This window comes from Mustelus asterias, chromosome 17 (genome assembly GCF_964213995.1).
Source record: "Mustelus asterias chromosome 17, sMusAst1.hap1.1, whole genome shotgun sequence".
In the NCBI taxonomy this organism is placed as follows: Eukaryota; Metazoa; Chordata; class Chondrichthyes; order Carcharhiniformes; family Triakidae; genus Mustelus; species Mustelus asterias.
Genome location: NC_135817.1, coordinates 12,711,912 through 12,729,962, shown reverse-complemented (window position 1 = coordinate 12,729,962; position 18,051 = coordinate 12,711,912). Strand labels below are relative to the sequence as shown.

Genomic DNA, 18,051 nt, shown 5'->3' with positions numbered 1-18,051 from the left:
CAAACGTAGACTGGTTGATCGCTTTGCTGAGCAAAGAACAAAGAAAATTACAGCACAGGAACAGGCCTTTCGGCCCTCCAAGCCTGCACCGAACATGTTGCCTGACTGAACTAAAACCCCTTACCCTTCTGGGGCCCATATCTCTCTCTTCCCTTAAAAGTCACTATCTTATCACATTCTATTCCCTTAAAAGTCACTATCGTATCTGCTTCCACTACCTCCCCTGGCAGTGAGTTCCAGGCACCCATCACCCTCTGTGTAAAAAAAAAACTTGCCGTATACATCTCCTTTAAACCTTGCCCCTCGCACCTTAAACTTATGCCCCCGAGTAATTGACTCTCTCACTCTGGGGGAAAAAGCTCCTAACTATCCACTGTGTCCATGCCCCTTATAATCTTGTAAACTTCTATCGGGTCACCCCTTAACCTCCGTCGTTCCAGTGAGAACAAACCAAGTTTCTCCAACCTCTCCTCGTAGCTAATGCCCTCCATACCAGGCAACATCCTGGTAAATCTTTTCTATACCCTCTCCAAAGCCTCCACATCCCTCTGATAGTGTGGCAACCAGAATTGAATACTATATTCCAAGTGCAGCCTAACTAAGGCACCTTCGGTCTCTATGCAATCAGGACCCTGACCTTCCCGGTGCTTGCCATTTTAACACACAATCCTGCTCCCATGCCCGCATGTCTGTCCTTGGCCTGCTGCAATGTTCCAGTGAAGCTCAATGCAAACTGGAAAAATTCCAATTCATCTTCCGATTTTGGCACGTTACAGCCTTCCGGTCTCAATATCGAATTCAACAACTTCAGATGATTAGCTCTACCCCACCTCAACCCCTTTGTTTTCATTTTATTTAATTTTAACTGTTCTCTACCTTTTATTTCTTTATTGTCTTTCTTTCTCCCCCTACTCTTTCCTCCTCTTTTATCCCCCCTTTCTTACCTTTTCTCCTCCTTTGCTCTCCCTTTTCCCCAATTTTATCTCTCTCCAACCCATCTCCCCGCTCTCCCCACATCTTCATCTGTCACACCTTCCCCTCTGATTTCAGCTTCTCTGCCGTTTGGCCATTCACACCTTCTTTCTCTCTATGGACTGCCATTAGCACCTCTTAACCTTACCTCTTGCTTTTGTGGCTCTAACTCTCCTTTCATTCCCTCATTCTACAGTATAAATATCTCCCACTTTCTATGTCTTTCAGCTTTGACAAAAGGACATCTGGACTTGAAGCACCAGCTCTTTTCTCTCCTTACAGACACTGCCAGATCTGCTGAGAGTTTCCAGCCTTTTCTCTTTTGTTACATTATGTTTGAAGAAATTACATTTAAAGAATTTATACATGGCTTGCAACAAATATACATTCTTTTGAGGCACAAAAACCTAACATTGCTATAATCTATTATAAAGGATGTGATAACTGAACCCTTGATGTTCTGGTTGAGCAGATTGGCATGGATTTATGAAAAGGAAACCATGTTTAACTAGCCTGTTGGAATTTGTTGAGTATTAGCAGAATAGATGAGGGGGAGTATTTGGATTTTCAGAAGGCTTTTGATAAGGTCCCATACAAGAGGTTAGTGAACAAATTGAAGATTGGTGGTAACATACTGGCATGGGTTGAAAATGGGTTAAAGGACAGAAAACAGTGTGGAACAAATGGGTTATTCTCAGGTTGGCAGGCTGTGAATCTATCTAACCCAGCTTTGAATAAATTCAAACCCCAGCCTCCGCTGCTTTCTGGGGAAGAGAATTCCACAGAATAATGACTCTGAGAGAAAATTCTCCTTATTTCTGTCTTAAAAGTGAGACTTTGTATTGTTATAACTGTGTCCCCTAGTCCTTGTCTCGCCGCACAAGAGGAAACATCCTCCCAGTGCAAAAACCTTTTTCGCACCACAGACACATTTAAAGTACAATAGACTGTACTCAAGGCTTTTAATGTATTGAGTAATAGGGTATTGGATTGAAATGCATCTATTTAGAATGCATATGGAAGGTTTACTTCTCGCCTATTCAGTAGCCCTTTCTTGGTTTTTCAGGAAGGTTATTCTGAAGGGAAAACAACTACACATTTATTAACATATACTTTTTAAAGAAACCCTCACAGACTCACAAATTGTAAACGAAATGTAATATTTCCAAGTTTGCTGATGACCTAGGACTAGATGGGAATGTGAGTTGTGAGGAAGATGTTAAGAGGCTTCAAGGAGATTTAGACTATTAAATGGGCAAGAACATGCCAGATGAAATAGTGAAGATATCCACTATGGTAGGAAAAACGAAAATGCAAGAGTATTTCTTAAATGGGGAGACATTGGGAAGTATTGAAGTCTGAAAGGACCAGGGTATCCTTGTTCAAGAGTCACTGAAAGCAGGCTGAAGGTACAGCAAACAATTAGGACGGCAAGTGCAAATTTGCCCTTTTTATTGCAAGAGGATTTGAGGATTAAATATGTCTTGCTGCAGTTATATAGAGTCTTGGTGGAACTACATCTGGAGTATGTACTGTTTACCCTTTACCTAAGGTAGGGTATGCTTGCCATAGAGGAAGTCCAACGAAGGTTTATCAGACTGATTCCTAGGATGGCGGGATTGTCCTATGAGGAGCGATTGAAGAGAAAGAACCTATATTTAGATGTTAGAAGAATGAGGGGTGATCTCATTGAAACATGTAAAATTCTAACAGGGGTTGACAAGGTAGATGCAGGAAAGATGATTCTCCTGGCTGGGGAGGGCACATGGTGTCAGAATAAAGGGTAGGCTATTTAGGGCTGAGATGAAGAAGAATTTCTTCACTCAGTAGGTGGTGATTCTTTTGAATTCTTTACCCGAGGACTGTGGAAGCTCAGCGGAAGTTCAAGACAGAGACTGATAGATTTCGCCATATTAAATAGATCAAGGAATACGGGATAGTGCAGAAAATGGTATTGATAGCGGTAATGATAATGGTAGTGGAAATGGTAATGATAGTGCAGAAAAGGGTAGAAGATCAGCTGTGACCTGATTGCAACAGGCTGGATAGGCCAGATGGCCTATTCCTGCACCTATTTCCCATATTCCTATGAATATTATACCTAGTGTTAGAAAGAATTGCACCCTCTTTCTGACATTCCCAAGGAGATTCACCAAGTTGATATTGAGATGCTTTTGCTTTGTGGAAAGATTAGAGAAACTAGACCCATTTTTGGCTTGAACAGCGGAGGTTAAAATGAGATCCAACAACGTTACTCAAAAGTACGGGGCTGGACTGCTGAAACAGTGCAGAATGAAAGTTGTTGCTGGAAGACTGGCTGTTGTACATGTAATACATGTATATAATGTATGTTGGGATTTGGGGTGCATACTGCCCGTTTCTCAGAGCGTGGGTCAGGTGACCCCTGGGGGATTAGCTCCTCCCAATGTGGGATCCGGAAAAGAAAGGAACTGAAACCTGGCGACCTGCGAAGAACGATCATTGCTTTGTTTGAACAGTCGGGGAAAGGTAGTATTTGCCTGGGAGCAGGCTGAAAACGTCACAGGAAACGGCCACAGAGGGGACTCGGGCTGTAGGTGGCTACCGGTGACATTGGGAGGTGGCTTCCAGCCTAGACTCATTTGGCGGGAAAATGTCCCACCAGCGGCATAATAAAATGGCGGCCGTAGGCCCCTTTGACGAAGACTCAGAGAGCCGGTTACCTTATACAGAGTGCTTCAGCGCTTATCTGACCGCCAATAATGTGGGCGATGACCTGGTTGTACCAGTTTTCTTAAGTGCCATGGGGAGCAGGACCTTTTGCTGCTTTAAGAAAAACTAGCTGAGAAGACTTACAAGAATTGTGCGATGTATTAAAAGATCACTTTGCTCCCAAGCCATTGATAATTGCAGAGCACTTCAGATTTTGTAAGCGAGACTAAATCGTGGCAACTCTGAAGAGATTGATAGAGCCTTCCAAGTTTGGAAATGTACTCTAGGATACCTAATAGGACCGACTTGTTTGTGGCCTCCAGCATGAAGCCATCCAACAGAAGTTATTGGCTGAAAAGAATTTACAGTTTAAGTCCACATTGGGAGATTGTAACTTCCATGAAGTTAGCCGCCAGAGAAGCAGCACGGTTGGGTGATGGCGCGTGGGTGCACAAGGTAGCAGAAGCCGTGCAGAGTTAGGCGCTGCCAGCAGAATGCTACTGATGTGGCAGGACAGGCCACAGGGAGTTGAATTGCTGGACCCGAGAGGCCCAATGTCATAAGTGCAAGCGAGTTGGTCACGTTGCCCAGAAGTGCCAGGTGCAACTAAGCCCAGAGAGAGGAGCTTTTAGAAGGACAAAACAAAAGGTCCATGTTGCCAGCCATGGAGAAGATAGGGAGTCAGGTGGATCTGCAGGGGAAGCAGACAGTCCAGAGAAACAAGAGTTCAGGCTGAGCATTCTGTCAGTGTAGGGTGAGGCTGATCGTTCCTGGGTTCTTCCTGAACTGGAAGGGAAAAACACATGTGGTAATTCTGCACATCGGTCCTTCAACAGTAACTTCACTAGTACATAACCCTTGAGGGGTACCACCTGCTCTGCATGTTTGCAATGTGACCGTGGCAAACTTTATTGGCAGGGCTTTTAACTTTTCCCTGTGTACTGATTCTGGTATCAAGGACACCGTCGCCCCAGTATCAATTTACATTTTCATGGTTTTTCTCTGCATCACCTCCAGGTAGGCCTCCTCACATTCCTTGGTCCACTTCCACAGCTGCCCTATTCTCAAGAAACGATGTATCAATTTCAACGCTGTCACCAGATCCGGAATGAACTTGCTCGAGTAATTGATAAGTCCCAAAACAACCTCAACTGGGACACATTTTCTGGTCTTGGTGCCCAAATGCTGGTGCACAACTTGAAGAGAAAACAAAATCGTGTGAGTTCTGCACCTTGATACAGAAGGTGCTTGCCTCCTCTTCATCCACGTGAATGGTCCCAATCGCCGTGGCAGTAAATCCATATTGACTTTGCTGGTCCAGTGGAAGGGCAAATGCTCTTGTGGTACATAGGAACATGAATAGGCCATCTGGCCCCTGAAGCCATTCAATCCGATCATGGCTGATTTTTTCGTGGACTCAGCTCCACTTGCTCACTTACCATAACCCTTGATTCCTTTACTGTTCAAAAATTTATCTATCCTTGCCTTAAAAACCTTCAATGAGGTAGCCTCAACTGCTTCACTGGGCAGGGAATTCCACAGATTCACAACCCTTTGGGTGAAGAAGTTCCTCCTCAACTCAGTCCTAAATCTGCTCCTCCTTATTTTGAGGCTATGCTCCCTAGTTCTAGTTTCACCCAGCCAGTGGAAACAACTTCCCTGCTTCTACCTTATCTATTCCCTTCATAATCCTATATGTTTCTATAAGATCTCCCCTCATTCTTCTGAATTCCAATGAATATAGCCCCAGTCTCCTCAGTGTCTCATAAGCCAAGCCTCTCAACTCTGGAATCAACCTAGTGAATCTCCTCTGCATCCCCTCCAGTGCCAGTATGTTTCTCAAATAAGGAGACCAAAACTGTACACAGTACTCCAGGTGTAGCCTCACCAGCACCTTATAAAGCTGCAACATAACCTCGCTGTTTTTAAACTCCAACTAGCAATGAAGGACAACATTCCATTTGCCGCCTTAATTACCTGCAAAACAACTTTTTGTGATTCATGCACAAGGACACCCAAGTCCCTCTGCACAGCAGCATGTTGCAATTTTTTTACCATTTAAGTAATAGCCCATTTTGTTGTTGTTCCTACCAAAATGGATGACCTCACATTTACCAACATTGTATTCCATTTGCCCTTGCTTACTCACTTGGACTGAGTGGTAGTGAATGCCCACTGCAAGTGGAGATCGTGGCTATGAAGTCCATGTCCATGGAGTCAACGCTAGACAAACTCGAGTCAATATTTGCCCAGTTTGGCAATCCAGAACAAGTGGGTAGTGGCAATAGACTCCAGCTTGTAGCACAAGACTGCTGAGTCCATGGAGCACCACAGAATCAGACATGTGGTCAGCATAGTATCACCCGGCAATGAATGGTCTGGCAGAACAATTTGTTCAGACCTTGAGACAGTCTCTGAAGTTGTCGTAAGGGGAGGGATTGCGAGGGCACCGGATAAATAAATTTCTGAGTATGTACCATGTACCACAGTGTGCCACATGCGACAACCCAGTGCTCGCTGGCTTTGTTGATGTTCAGCCAGAAATTGAGAACCATGTTTGGCCTGTTGTGGCATGAGGAGACCCGAGAGGTGGTTGAGCAGAACCAAGAGGGACAGATGGCCAGAAGAGCAGGAAGTGCAAAGTCGAGGACTTTTCAAAAAAGGGGAGTTTGTTCTGGCCAGGAATTATATTTCTGGGAGAAGTGGATACTGGTTACCAGTGCTGCACAAACAGGACCCTTGTACTGTCAGTACAGACCACAGATGAGCTGGTTTGGAGGAGACGTGCTGACCAGTTGGTCACAGCACCGCATCACAGGTGGGAAGCCCCACAAATGGAGAACAACGGCAGAGTGGGATTTGAGGTTGGCAATTACTGAATTTTGAAATTCTCACTTTAATGCTTATTTTGGGTGCCTTGCTTGGTAATTCCTGCAAGCTAGTTCCCTTAGAGCAGACACTATTGAAGAAAATCCAGGGCGATTGTCCAGCCTCCCAACCGCATGTTTCCCGCTGGCGGACGGTGGCACGTTGTTTGCTAGTGGTGGGATTCTTTGGTCCCGCCGTTGTCAATGGGAATTCCTATTGATGTTGCCCCACGCCGGCGGCAAATCCGTGGATGGGGGTGTGCTGCCAGTGGGTCTGGAGAATCCTGCCAGCATGAACAGCCAGAGAATTCTGGTCGCAATCTTTTAACACCAGTCTGAGTGTGAGGAACATGTAAAGAAAAAGACATGCATTCATATTCTAAACCACAGCTCTTTACAGCCAGTGAAGCACTGTTGAAATATTTTTGTTGTCATTTTGCTGCTTCTACTATTCAGATGACATGGTCAAATTTGCTTTAAATGGCAATGCAGTGAATAAGAGATCAGGAGAAAAAGTGAAGTCTATTAAAATTAATTAGAACAAGTTGTTCTTGGAGCCACTTTGCAAGTTCCTAGTGTGGAGCCTCACTAGATGGAAGTGTCAGTCATAAGATAGGGCTAGAACTTGTGTGGAGTCAACTAATCAAATAATGGATAATGTTTCTTCAGAAGGAACTCTTTAAAATGCAGATAATGAAAATACAACAAAACTTACTCCAACTTATAAATCAAAAAAAGTGTTTAATAAAGAAATATCATTACTCCAAACTTGGGGTCTCGCTCTGGGCCACTCAAGCTCCATGTCATTCTACACAGTTTCTTATTTATAGTGAATCAGCTGGTGAGCTGACTATACATCACTCTGTTATTGGTTCCATCAGTTACTGGGTCAACTGACCCTTACATCTTGTTCCCATTGGTCACATTACATCCAATACAAAGTTGTCACTGATTACATTCTAACAGATGTTCCCGAGCTGTAGTTCTCTCCCAGGCATCACAGCAACAGTGGCAATAGCAAACCTCTTGCCTGTATGCAGTTGCAAGCATGCGCACATGCATATGTGCATGCACACACATACACATTCACACAAACATGCAGACATACACAGTTGCACATGTTTGCCGGGTAGGTCTAATGGGGGTGTTCCATCTTCTGTGCTGGTTGAAACAATTTGCATTCACAAGCTATGGTGAGTTGAACCCGACCAGCTGCTCACAGTGTTTTTCCAGCTTTGGCGCTTCTGTGATCTTAGACACCATGGCACTTTCCACCTGCCTTACCTCTGCAGCCCTACAATCCCCAAAGATCTGTGTGCTTTTCCAGCTCTACAGTCTTCTAAGATCTCTGCACTGCTTCAATTCTGGCCTCTTGCGTAACCCTGATTTTAATTGTTCAGCCATTGGCGGCTGTGCTTTCAGCTGCCTAGGCCTTGACCTTAGGAATTCCCTCGCTAACCCTCTTCCTCCTGCTCCTCTCTCTCTCTCTCTCTCTCCTCCTTTAAGTTATCCCTTAAAGCCTACCTCTTTGACCAAGCTGTGGCTCACCTGTTCTATTTCCTTATATGGTTTATTATCACATGTTGTTCCTGCTCCTGTGAAGTACTTTTGCTCATCCTCGTTGAAATATTCTTGGAGGTTTCTTCATTTGACTTCTTGCCTCCAATTACCCCAGGCTTTTTCCCCCATTTAAAATATTTGAATAACTGATTTTTTAAAAATTGAAAGAAAACACAGCAATACTTACACACTTCTAGTTTTCTCTCTAGGATTGAACACAGCAGGAGATTAATTTTTAATTCTAGGACATTCGAAGATAACCCTGGAGATCTTGCAATGATTCGCAATGTTAAAAGTGATATATAAATAGTTGCTGTTTTTGGTTGTTTATCTTGAGTGTACTGATTTTGGGCTGCCTCTCCAGAATGCCATCTACTCAAAGCAGGATTAACTTAGCTGCTTGGTCCTAGCTGTACAATTGTAGTTGAAGAAATTTTGCAAAGTACTTTGAAAAGTAATTATTTTGAACTCTTCCTTTTAAGCAGCCAAAGAATTGAGTTTCCTTCACCTTTTCTTTTTCAATCATGAGATTTTGGAAAGCACTTTCAGAAAAGTGTAATCACCTGAAACCCTGAATGTCATTGCACGGTCTGAGGGTATTGAAAGAATTGAATTGTTTATACATTGCACAGAGATGAGGCTGTTCTATTTGGATTCAGATTGCAAAGCTATTATATTCTTTAACGGAAAGGTTTCCAAGCTTATTTCTTTTGTACTGCATATCTTCAGAAACTTCAGCGCATTCTAAAATCTACTGCCCTTACCCAGCCTTGCAAAAAGTCCTGTTTAGCCATCACCTCAATTCTCACTACATTGGGTCCTGGTTTGGCAATGTCCTGGCTTTAAAAATGTTCATCTCCTCCTTGTGTTTGAATCCCTACATGGTCTTTGTAACTTCTTAGCACCCTGCAACCTTCCTAGGTCCCTGTTCTCCTCCAATTCTTGTCCCTTGTGTACACCCATATTCATCACTCATCATTGAGCTGTACAGGCTCAGAGCTCTGCAATTCCTTCCCTGAGTCTCTAAGTCTCCAACTTTTGGATTCCTGTCCTAATATCTCATTACGTGGCTTAGTATCAATATATTTTTGGCTAACATACCTGTTAAGTGCCTTGAGACATTTTACCAAATTGAGGACACCGTATGAATGCAAGTTGCTGTATTACCTTGGATCTAACACATGGTCAGGAAATTCTGGGACTGGTGGAAGTATAAATGGGGCTACAATGTCACTGCCGATGCAGATCATGTTGTTCTGATTCATGATTGAGCTCAATGAGGCAACAACACTAAAAACAGCCCTTTTCAAACTTGAAAACCCACAGGGTGATATTCACTACGTGATCCCCAGGAGATGGGGGGTGCAAATCTCTCCATCAGGCTATTTGAACAATACCGATGAAGGAGCAGCACTCCAAAAGCTCGTGCTACCAAATAAACCTGTTGGACTTTAACCTGGTGTTGTGAGACTTCTTACTGAGCAGAGGCGGGCAACTATTTAAATTAAGGGCCCCATAAAGGCCATTTTGTGAGGTTGCCGGCAGTTCACTAGATGCAACTTCCTGGGTCAGCAAGGGGGTGGGAGATGTAAGATGTCCCCAGCGTCAAAGCTGTCCCCGTGACCCCAACGCCAACACTGGTGGGGTTGCTCCTCCGATTATTGCAGCCTACCTGCTTGGCCTGGGCAGAGAAGAATTTTCTGCCTGCCCCATGAGGATGTCTCAAAATGAAGGTACTTTCTTGTTCTCCTTTCAACCTCGTACGTAATAAGAGCAGAAGTAGGCTATTTTGCCCCTCGAGTCTGCTACGCCATTCAATTAGATCATGACTGATCTGTTATGTTGAGTTCCACATTCTCTATCAAACCCTGATAACTTTTGATTTGCTTGCCCAACATAACATCTAACTGTTTTAAAAATATTCTGTGACCCTGCTTCCAATGCCTTCTGAGGCAAGAGCTCCAAAGTTGCACAACTGTCTGTGAGAAAAAAGTTCTCCTCTTCTCTCTCTCCTATGGGGGCGACCCCTAATTTTAAAACTATGCCTCCTAGTTCTGGAGTCATCCACAAGAGGGAACATAATTTCTTCATCTACCTAGTCAATACCATGCAGGATTACATCATCTCTCACTCTTCTGAACTCCAGTGGAAATGCCAGCCTATCCTCATAAAACAACCTGCTTATTCCGGGTATCTATCTTGTAGACCTCTGGTGAACCACCTCCAATACATTTACATCCTTCCTTAAATCAGGAGACCAAAACTCCACAGTGGTTGCTGCTGACGCTGGAGAGCTATTAGCCCTGTGATTGGACTGGCAGCATTACATTGGCATCCTTTGGAGTCACCTATGGTCCTTGGGCTATACAATCTGCACTGCTCATTATAGGACCCCTGCCCTAAAGTAGGAATGAAATAATGAATTCCGTCAGCTTTATGTTCATGACTACCCAAGACCATGTATGCAGAGCTAATTCCTGATTTATCTAATAATGTGAGATGTTGAAAAGGTGCTGTCGAGTTTAATGCTTCTACGCTAGAGACAAAACGATCAAGTTCCTCATGCCAGCTGCCTGCATTAATGGATGTACAGATCATCCATCAGGATAAAGGAGCTGGATTACGTAGGGTAAAGACTTTGGGCAACTGGCCATGTTCAGAAATACAAAGAGCACAATGGCTGACCAGATGCAGCTGTCCAATATCAATCCTTCCTGTTGAGCCCTGAGCAACAGCAGGCATTGTTTGTGAATGCAATAAGTAACTGTCAGCTGCTTTGACAGGGCAGTTTGGATCACTACAACTTCAAGTTAAATCTTGACCATTTGGCAAGTGGGATTAGTTTAGGGGTTTAAAAAAAAAAGGGCGGCAGAGACAAGTTGGGCCGAAGGGCCTGTTTCCATGCTGTAAACCTCTATGACTCTAAGTTCCCATCCAGTGGAAACTGCAGGAAATGCAAGCACTCTTGTAAGTTTTGCTTTTCATAAAAGCAGCAGTTTTCTTCATGCTGTGGTAGGCAATGATTGGGCCAAAGCACTATTTGTGATTCCACACTTCCAATTTTATCGTCTCCCCTTAAGGCCCGGAAACAAGTTGAGTCACAAAAACAAAATTTCTGCTTCTTCCCTGGTGTGACTGACAGAATGTGGTTCAAAGTTGCAGAGGAGCTGGAGGTTAAGAGATGGCCCAAGGACATCACAAAGCCAATGCAGTACTTTTTTGAAGTTGTAATGTAGGAAACACGGCAGCCAGTTTGCACACAGCAAGCTCCCATAAACAACAACCTACTGATAACCGTTGGTTGAGGGACAAATTTTGATTTGGAACTTCCTTTGACAGCACTTTCCAAACCCATGACCCCTACCATCTAGAAAGTCAAGGACCAGCAACACTTGTAAGTTCCCCTCCCCAAGCCACTCACCATTCTGACTTGGAAAGATATTACAGTTCCTTCGCCGTCCCTGGGTCAAAATCCTGGAACTCCCTTTCTAACAGCGCTGCAGGTGTACTGACAACACATGGACTACAGTGGTCCAAGAAGGTTGCTCATCACCTTCTCAAGGACAATTGGGGATGGGCAATAATGCTGGCCTAGCCATCAATGTCCATGTCCCTGTAACAATTTTGTGATAAAAATATATTTTTTAAAAGTACTATGATCTTTTGTCTGCATATGAAAGAGCAGACATGGGTTCTGTTTAACATCTTATTTGAAACGTGGAACCTCCAACTGAGTGCACTCTCTCTCACTAATAGAATGGGAGTATCAGCCTATGTCTTGCCCTCAAGTCTCTTCACTGAGGACCTTCAGGTAAAAGTGTGACTGACTGAGCTAAGGCTGACACTTCAGAGAGAAGACATAACTGGTTTGCAGCAAGTGCATGTTTACACATGGTGTTCATTTGCTGCTCTCAGTTCCTTTTTACTGAATAGAAATGTACCATTGACGAGTTCAAGAGGTGTGGAGAATGTTTGATTAAACTCCAGAGACTGACGCTTCCCAGGTTTGTGTATAGGCTCCAGATCTCCACTTGATTTCCTGTTTACAGCACACTTTCCCTCTGATTCATTTTGTTTCTGTCACCAGCAAAAGCTTGTTTGAAAATAGCAGGCCGGTTGGGTGAGAAGATTTCAAAGACTGGGTTTTTCCAGTCCAATGATGCTGGGTTTGAAGGTGGGGAAAATAGGAGAGAACCACCTTATGACAGCTCTCTGATGCATTCCTGTCACTGGGAATGTTTTCCAAGGAAGACGGGCCTCCAATTGCAGACCAAATTAGGTCTGATTTTGCAGGGGTGACTATGTTTTGTTACAATCAGAGCAGCTGCCTGTAGCATATGGAGGCCACCATCCCAACGGTAGAGACCTGTGGCATAATGGGGGCCTTTGGAGTTAGACGAGGCTGCAGGCAGGTAAGGCTTCAACTGAGGCCCAAATGATCCGCCTGGTGGAATTTCCATTTGATTCAATGGGCTTCATGGCTTTGGCCCTGAAATATTTTACCTCCACCCCTCTTGAGGATGTTAAGCCACTCTTATATTCCCTGACCTGTTAAAGCAGTACTCAGCTCTGCCAATGGGGCTGCTGAGGCCCCGGAGCTACTTGCCCTCTGATTGCACAGGCAGCATCAGGAGTCCACTCTCCATCCTTAATAAGCTGGTGAGCATGGAGGTGGCCAATCAGGAGGCTGCCTCCAACAAGATTGTGTTGTTGGACACCCTGCAGGTATTTGGTTCTGACAGAATTGTTAAGGCACATCAGGAGGCAGTGTGGCCTGTCGTGTCTCAGCGGAGGAATTTACCTACTGCCATTCCCCCACCTTTCCCTGTATCCCTGCACATTCAGATCATAATCCAATTCCCTCTCGAAAGCCACGATTGTACCTGCCTGCACCACACTCTCAGGCAGTGAATTCCAGATACTAACCACTCCTAACACTAACATGTTTTTCCTCATGTTCTCCATTGCTTCTTTTACCAATTACCTTAAATCTGTGCTTCTAATTCTCCACCCTCCACCAATGGGAACAGTTTCTCTCCATCTGCTCTGTGCAGACCCCTCATGACTTCAGTATCTCTTCAGCCTTCTCTTCAAGGAAAGGAGTCCCAGCTTGTCCAATCTATGTAACCGAAGCTGCTCACTCCTGGAACCATCCCTGTGAATCCTTTCTGCACTTTCACCAATGCCTTCACATCCTTCCTAAAGTGTGGCACCCAGAACAATACTCCAGCCAAGGCCAAACAAATGTTCTATAGAAGTTTTTAACCTAACTCCCTTGCTTTATACTCTATGTCCCTATTAATGAAACTCAGGATACTGAACACTTTATTAACTGCTCTCGCAACCTGTCCTGTCACTGTTAATGACTAATGCAGATATACAACCAGTCCTCTCTCTGCTCTTACACCCGCTTTAGCCTTGGATCCTTTATTTGATATTGTCTCTCCATGCTGTTCCTTCCAAAACTTCACACTTCTTTGCATTAAATTTCATCTGCCTCTTGTTCACCCATTCCACCAACTATATCATCTGAAGTTCTAAACTACCACCACAATGCTTTCAAGTTTCATATCATCTGCAAAGTTTGAAACTGTACCTTGTTCACCAAGGTCTAGGTCATTGATATGCTCTCAGAAAGAGCAAAGTTCCCAATGCTGTCTCCTGGAAGACTGTGCTACAAACCTTCCTCTAGCCAGAAAGCACTCATTAACCACTACAGTCTGTTCCCTGTCACTCAGCTAATTCTGTATCCATGTTGCTCATATTATTCCATGAGTTCTAACTTTGCTCAAGTCTGTTGTGTGCCACTGTATCAAATGCCACATCAACAGTTAATTGATTATGATTTGCCCTTAATAAATCGGTGACTTATGTTTCTCTATTATTGTTTCTGTAAGCTTCCTCACAACTGAAGTTAGCTGACTGCCCTGTAGCTGCTGGACTTACCTTTACACACTTATTTGAACCAGGATGTAACATTTGAAATTGAAATGTGAAATTGTCCACTTTGGCAGGAAAAATAAAAAAGAAGGGCGGCATGGTCGCACAGTGGTTAGCACTGCTGCTTCACAGCTCCAGGGTCCTGGGTTCGATTCCCGGCTTGGGTCACTGTCTGTGTGGAGTTTGCACATTCTCCTCGTGTCTGCGTGGGTTTCCTCCGGGTGCTCCGGTTTCCTCCCACAGTCCAAAGATGTGCGGGTTAGGTTGATTGGCCAGGTTAAAAATTGCCCCTTAGAGTCCTGAGATGCGTAGGTTAGTGGGATTAGCGGGTAAATATGTGGGGGTAGGGCCTGGGTGGGATTGTGGTCGGTGCAGACTCAATGGGCCGAAGTATGTTCTCTAAATGGTGAGAGATTGCAGAGTTCTGAGATGCAAAGGGATCTGGGTGTCCTCGTGCATGAATCGCGAAAGGTTAGCATACGGGTACAGTAAATAATTAGGAAAGCTATTAGAATGTTATTTATTGCAAAGGAAATTGGATACAAAAGTAAAGAGATTATGCTTCAGTTATACAGTGGAGATGCCGGCGTTGGACTAGGGTAAATACAGTAAGAGTTTTAACAACACCAGGTTAAAGATGGTTTAACCTGGTGTTGTTAAAACTCTTGCTCAGTTATACAGGGCAGTAGTGTGACCACATCTGGAGCACTGTGTACAGTATTGGTCTCCTTATTTAAGGAAGGATGTAAATGTGTTGGAAGCAGTTTATAGACTAATACTGGAATGGGAGGAATGACAGTTGAGGAAAGGTTGGACAGGCTAGGCTTATGTCTGCTGGAGTTTAGAAGAGTAAGAGGTGACTTGATGTTTCCTCTTTTGGGAGAATCTAGAACTTGGGGTTACTGTTTAAAAATAAGTGGTCACCCATTTAAGACAGATGAGAATCTTTTTCTCTTAAGGGTTGAGAGTTTTTGGAACGCTCTTCCTTAAAAGGCGGTGGAAGCAGGGTCTTTGAATATTTTTGATAAGCCGGGTGGGGGAGGGTGCTGGTGGGTTGTGAAAGGTTATTGGGAGTAGGCAGGAATGTGGAATTGAGGTTACAGCCAGATCAACCACTTTCTTATTGAACGGCGGAGCAGGTTTGAGGGGCCGGACAGCCTACTCCTTTTCCTAATTCTTATGGTCTTATGGGAAATATGGCCAGTATCTCCACAATTTCCACACTCGCTTTCCTCAGTATCCTCGGATGCATTTCACCCAGTCCTGGTGCTTTATCTGCTTTAAGTATAGCCAGCCTATCTAATACCTCCTCGTTATGAATTTTAAACCTTTTTGGTATCTGAATGAATTACCTCCTCTTTCACCATGACCTGTGCGGCATCATGTTCCTTGGCAAAGACAGATTTAAAATATTCTTTTAATATCTCAGCCATGCCCTTTACCCCCATGAGTAAATCCCCTTTGTGACCCCTAATTGGTTCTACACTTTTTTCTACCACTGGCACACCGTAGCTGCAGAGTGTGCCATCTGCAAGATGCACTGCAACTTGCCAAGGTTCCTTCAACAGCATCTTCCAAACCCATGACCTCTACCATTACATAACATGGAAGGACAAAGGCAGTAACCGCAAGTTCCTGTCCAAGTCGCACGCCATCTGGACTTCGAACTATAATTGCCCTTTTAGTGTTGCTGGGTCAAAATCCTGGGACTTCCTCCCAAATGGCACTGTGGGTCACCAAGGTCCTGAAGCCCATGGGAAAATTAAACCCCAAAAGAGGCGAAGCTGCCCCTATTATTCCCCACATCCAGGTCTCTGTGGGTTAAGTTTGAAGGAGATTCTTTCTGAACTCTGGCAGCTACTCCATTTGAGTGGTGTCGTTGTGTTCTGTTAGTTGGGGCTGGTGTTTCGTTGAACTGAGTGCAATTGCTGCACAACCTCACAATGTACTGTCAGCCTTCCTGTCTGCTTCAGTGGCTGAGCTTCCCCCTCTATCCCCGAGGGAAATATATTTCCAGGTAAACCAAGCGTGCATTCAGCTTCAAAATAAAGGGCAAAGTGTTGCTCTTCACATAAATCATCTGATTAGTCAGTCGGGGAAGCTGCCAGCTTTTTGTAACTCATCGGGGAGGGGAGAGGGAGGAAAGCAGCTTCTCTCTGCAGTTCCCAGTTCAACTCGGAGCTGTAAGATTTACATGGAATGTGTAAGCCAGTGTCGAAGCTAGGAAGAGAGCTGCTGCCAGAAGCCTACACGGGAGCTCAGAGAGTGGGGTGAGCAAATATATTTCTTTTCCTCTTTGCTATCTGTTTATTTATCGTGTTGCGAGGAAGTTGGAGCTTGAACCAGTTGGTTCTGGAGGATACAACTTTGTTTTTGGTTAAATGAAAATTTAGATAGTGCCTTTTATGACCTCAGGACGTCCCAGACACTTTTTTACAGTATTAAGTGTAGTCACTGTGGCAATGTTATGTAATGTTTAGAGTCTGATGCGTGACTGGTGCAGTCTAACCTGTAAACAGCTTCAGGTGTGGATTAAATGCAAAGGCACAGGAGAAATGTTCAGCCCAAATATGTATCGCTGTATACCATGGGAATGGATCAGAATATTTCATTTTACTTACATTTTACAGCTGTGCTCACAGGGGAGGCGCAATTTGCGGCTGTAATATCTTGGGACTTATTCCCTACCCTGAGTGTGGACTGAAGCTTTCTGACTCGAACTTGACCTGAGAAAACAAGATCTTTCTACCACATAGGACCTGTTTTTAATTTATTGTGATGTTGTCCTGAAAACCTGTCCCAATGATTTTTATTGTATTCAGATAGCTTATCTCAAAGGCTTGTGGAAACAGATTGGATAATAAGAGGGGGGAAATTTACAGGGCTGGGGATAAAAGCAGGGGAATGAGATTAATTGGATAGTTGTTTGCCATGACAGGATTGGCCGAATGTCTGTCTTCTCTATGATACTGTCAAAACTAGTGAAAAATGCAGAATCAATGCACAACATTTCTCATTATAGTCTGTATTCTGCGGCTTTACAGTGTCAAGCTTTGCTTGCTTACTTTTTTATATTAATCATACACTGAAAGATGTGTGTGTTTTAGACGCCAGGAAGAAAGGCACAAACTGCAATGGGGAAGGAAGCTGTGAGTGTACCTGCTGTAGCAGTACAATCGATGAATTATTTAGCATATCAAGCTATAGGAAATGCTTGAGGTTCCAAATTGAATGAACATGTCTGAAATTCATAACTGGAAAGCAAAAATTGTTGAGCAAGTCTGTCTCTTTGAAATCCCAAGGGCCCCCAGCATCTTGACCATCTCTGATTGACACTAATACCGGATGGCACTCATTAAATTGGTTTGGAAGTGTACATTCAATGGGTTTTCGAGTCCAAAATGTTACTGCGTCACTGCTATCTCTTCAGTCTGATCAGAGGTGGTTTAGCAGCCAGCATGATATTGCAGTTGGACTTAAATTGCTCTTTGGGCGTTTGCCTGGCCTTCTAATAAGGACTGTTTCAAAGGCTGAGTATTTCCCAGTGCATTTCTGCCCAAAGAATGCTTTGTGATCTTGGCATATGCACGAATATGAGTTACAAAGACTTGAATTCATATAATTCTTTGCACAACCACCAGCCATCTCAAAGCACTTTACAACCAATCAAGTACATTTGAAGCGTGGCCACTGTTGTCTTGTAGAAACTCAGCAACCAATCTTTACACATCAAGCTCCCCCCAAACAGCAATGTGATGACGACCAGGTTAACTATTTTTGTGACGTTGCTTGAGGGTTAAATATTGGTCAGGACATTGGAGAATAATGGGCCAGCTTTTGATGACGTCTTTTATATTTGTCCCAACTTAACACCCATCTGAAAGACGGCAACTTTTAATAGTGCAGCACTCCATCAGTACTGCAGTAGAGTGTTGACTTGAGTGAGACTTGAACCCAGAATCTTATGACTCCCAATTAACCTACGGCTAAGAATGGAGTGGTTGCAGCTACCACTACCCAC

The 18,051-nt window shown here is 44.0% G+C and overlaps 1 protein-coding gene across 2 annotated transcripts in view; it reads left to right on the top strand.

Moving 5' to 3' along the window:
* The window catches only part of dgkh (diacylglycerol kinase, eta), a 545,677-nt gene that overhangs the window by 299,164 nt on the left and 228,462 nt on the right, over positions 1-18,051 (top strand). The window lies entirely within an intron of this gene.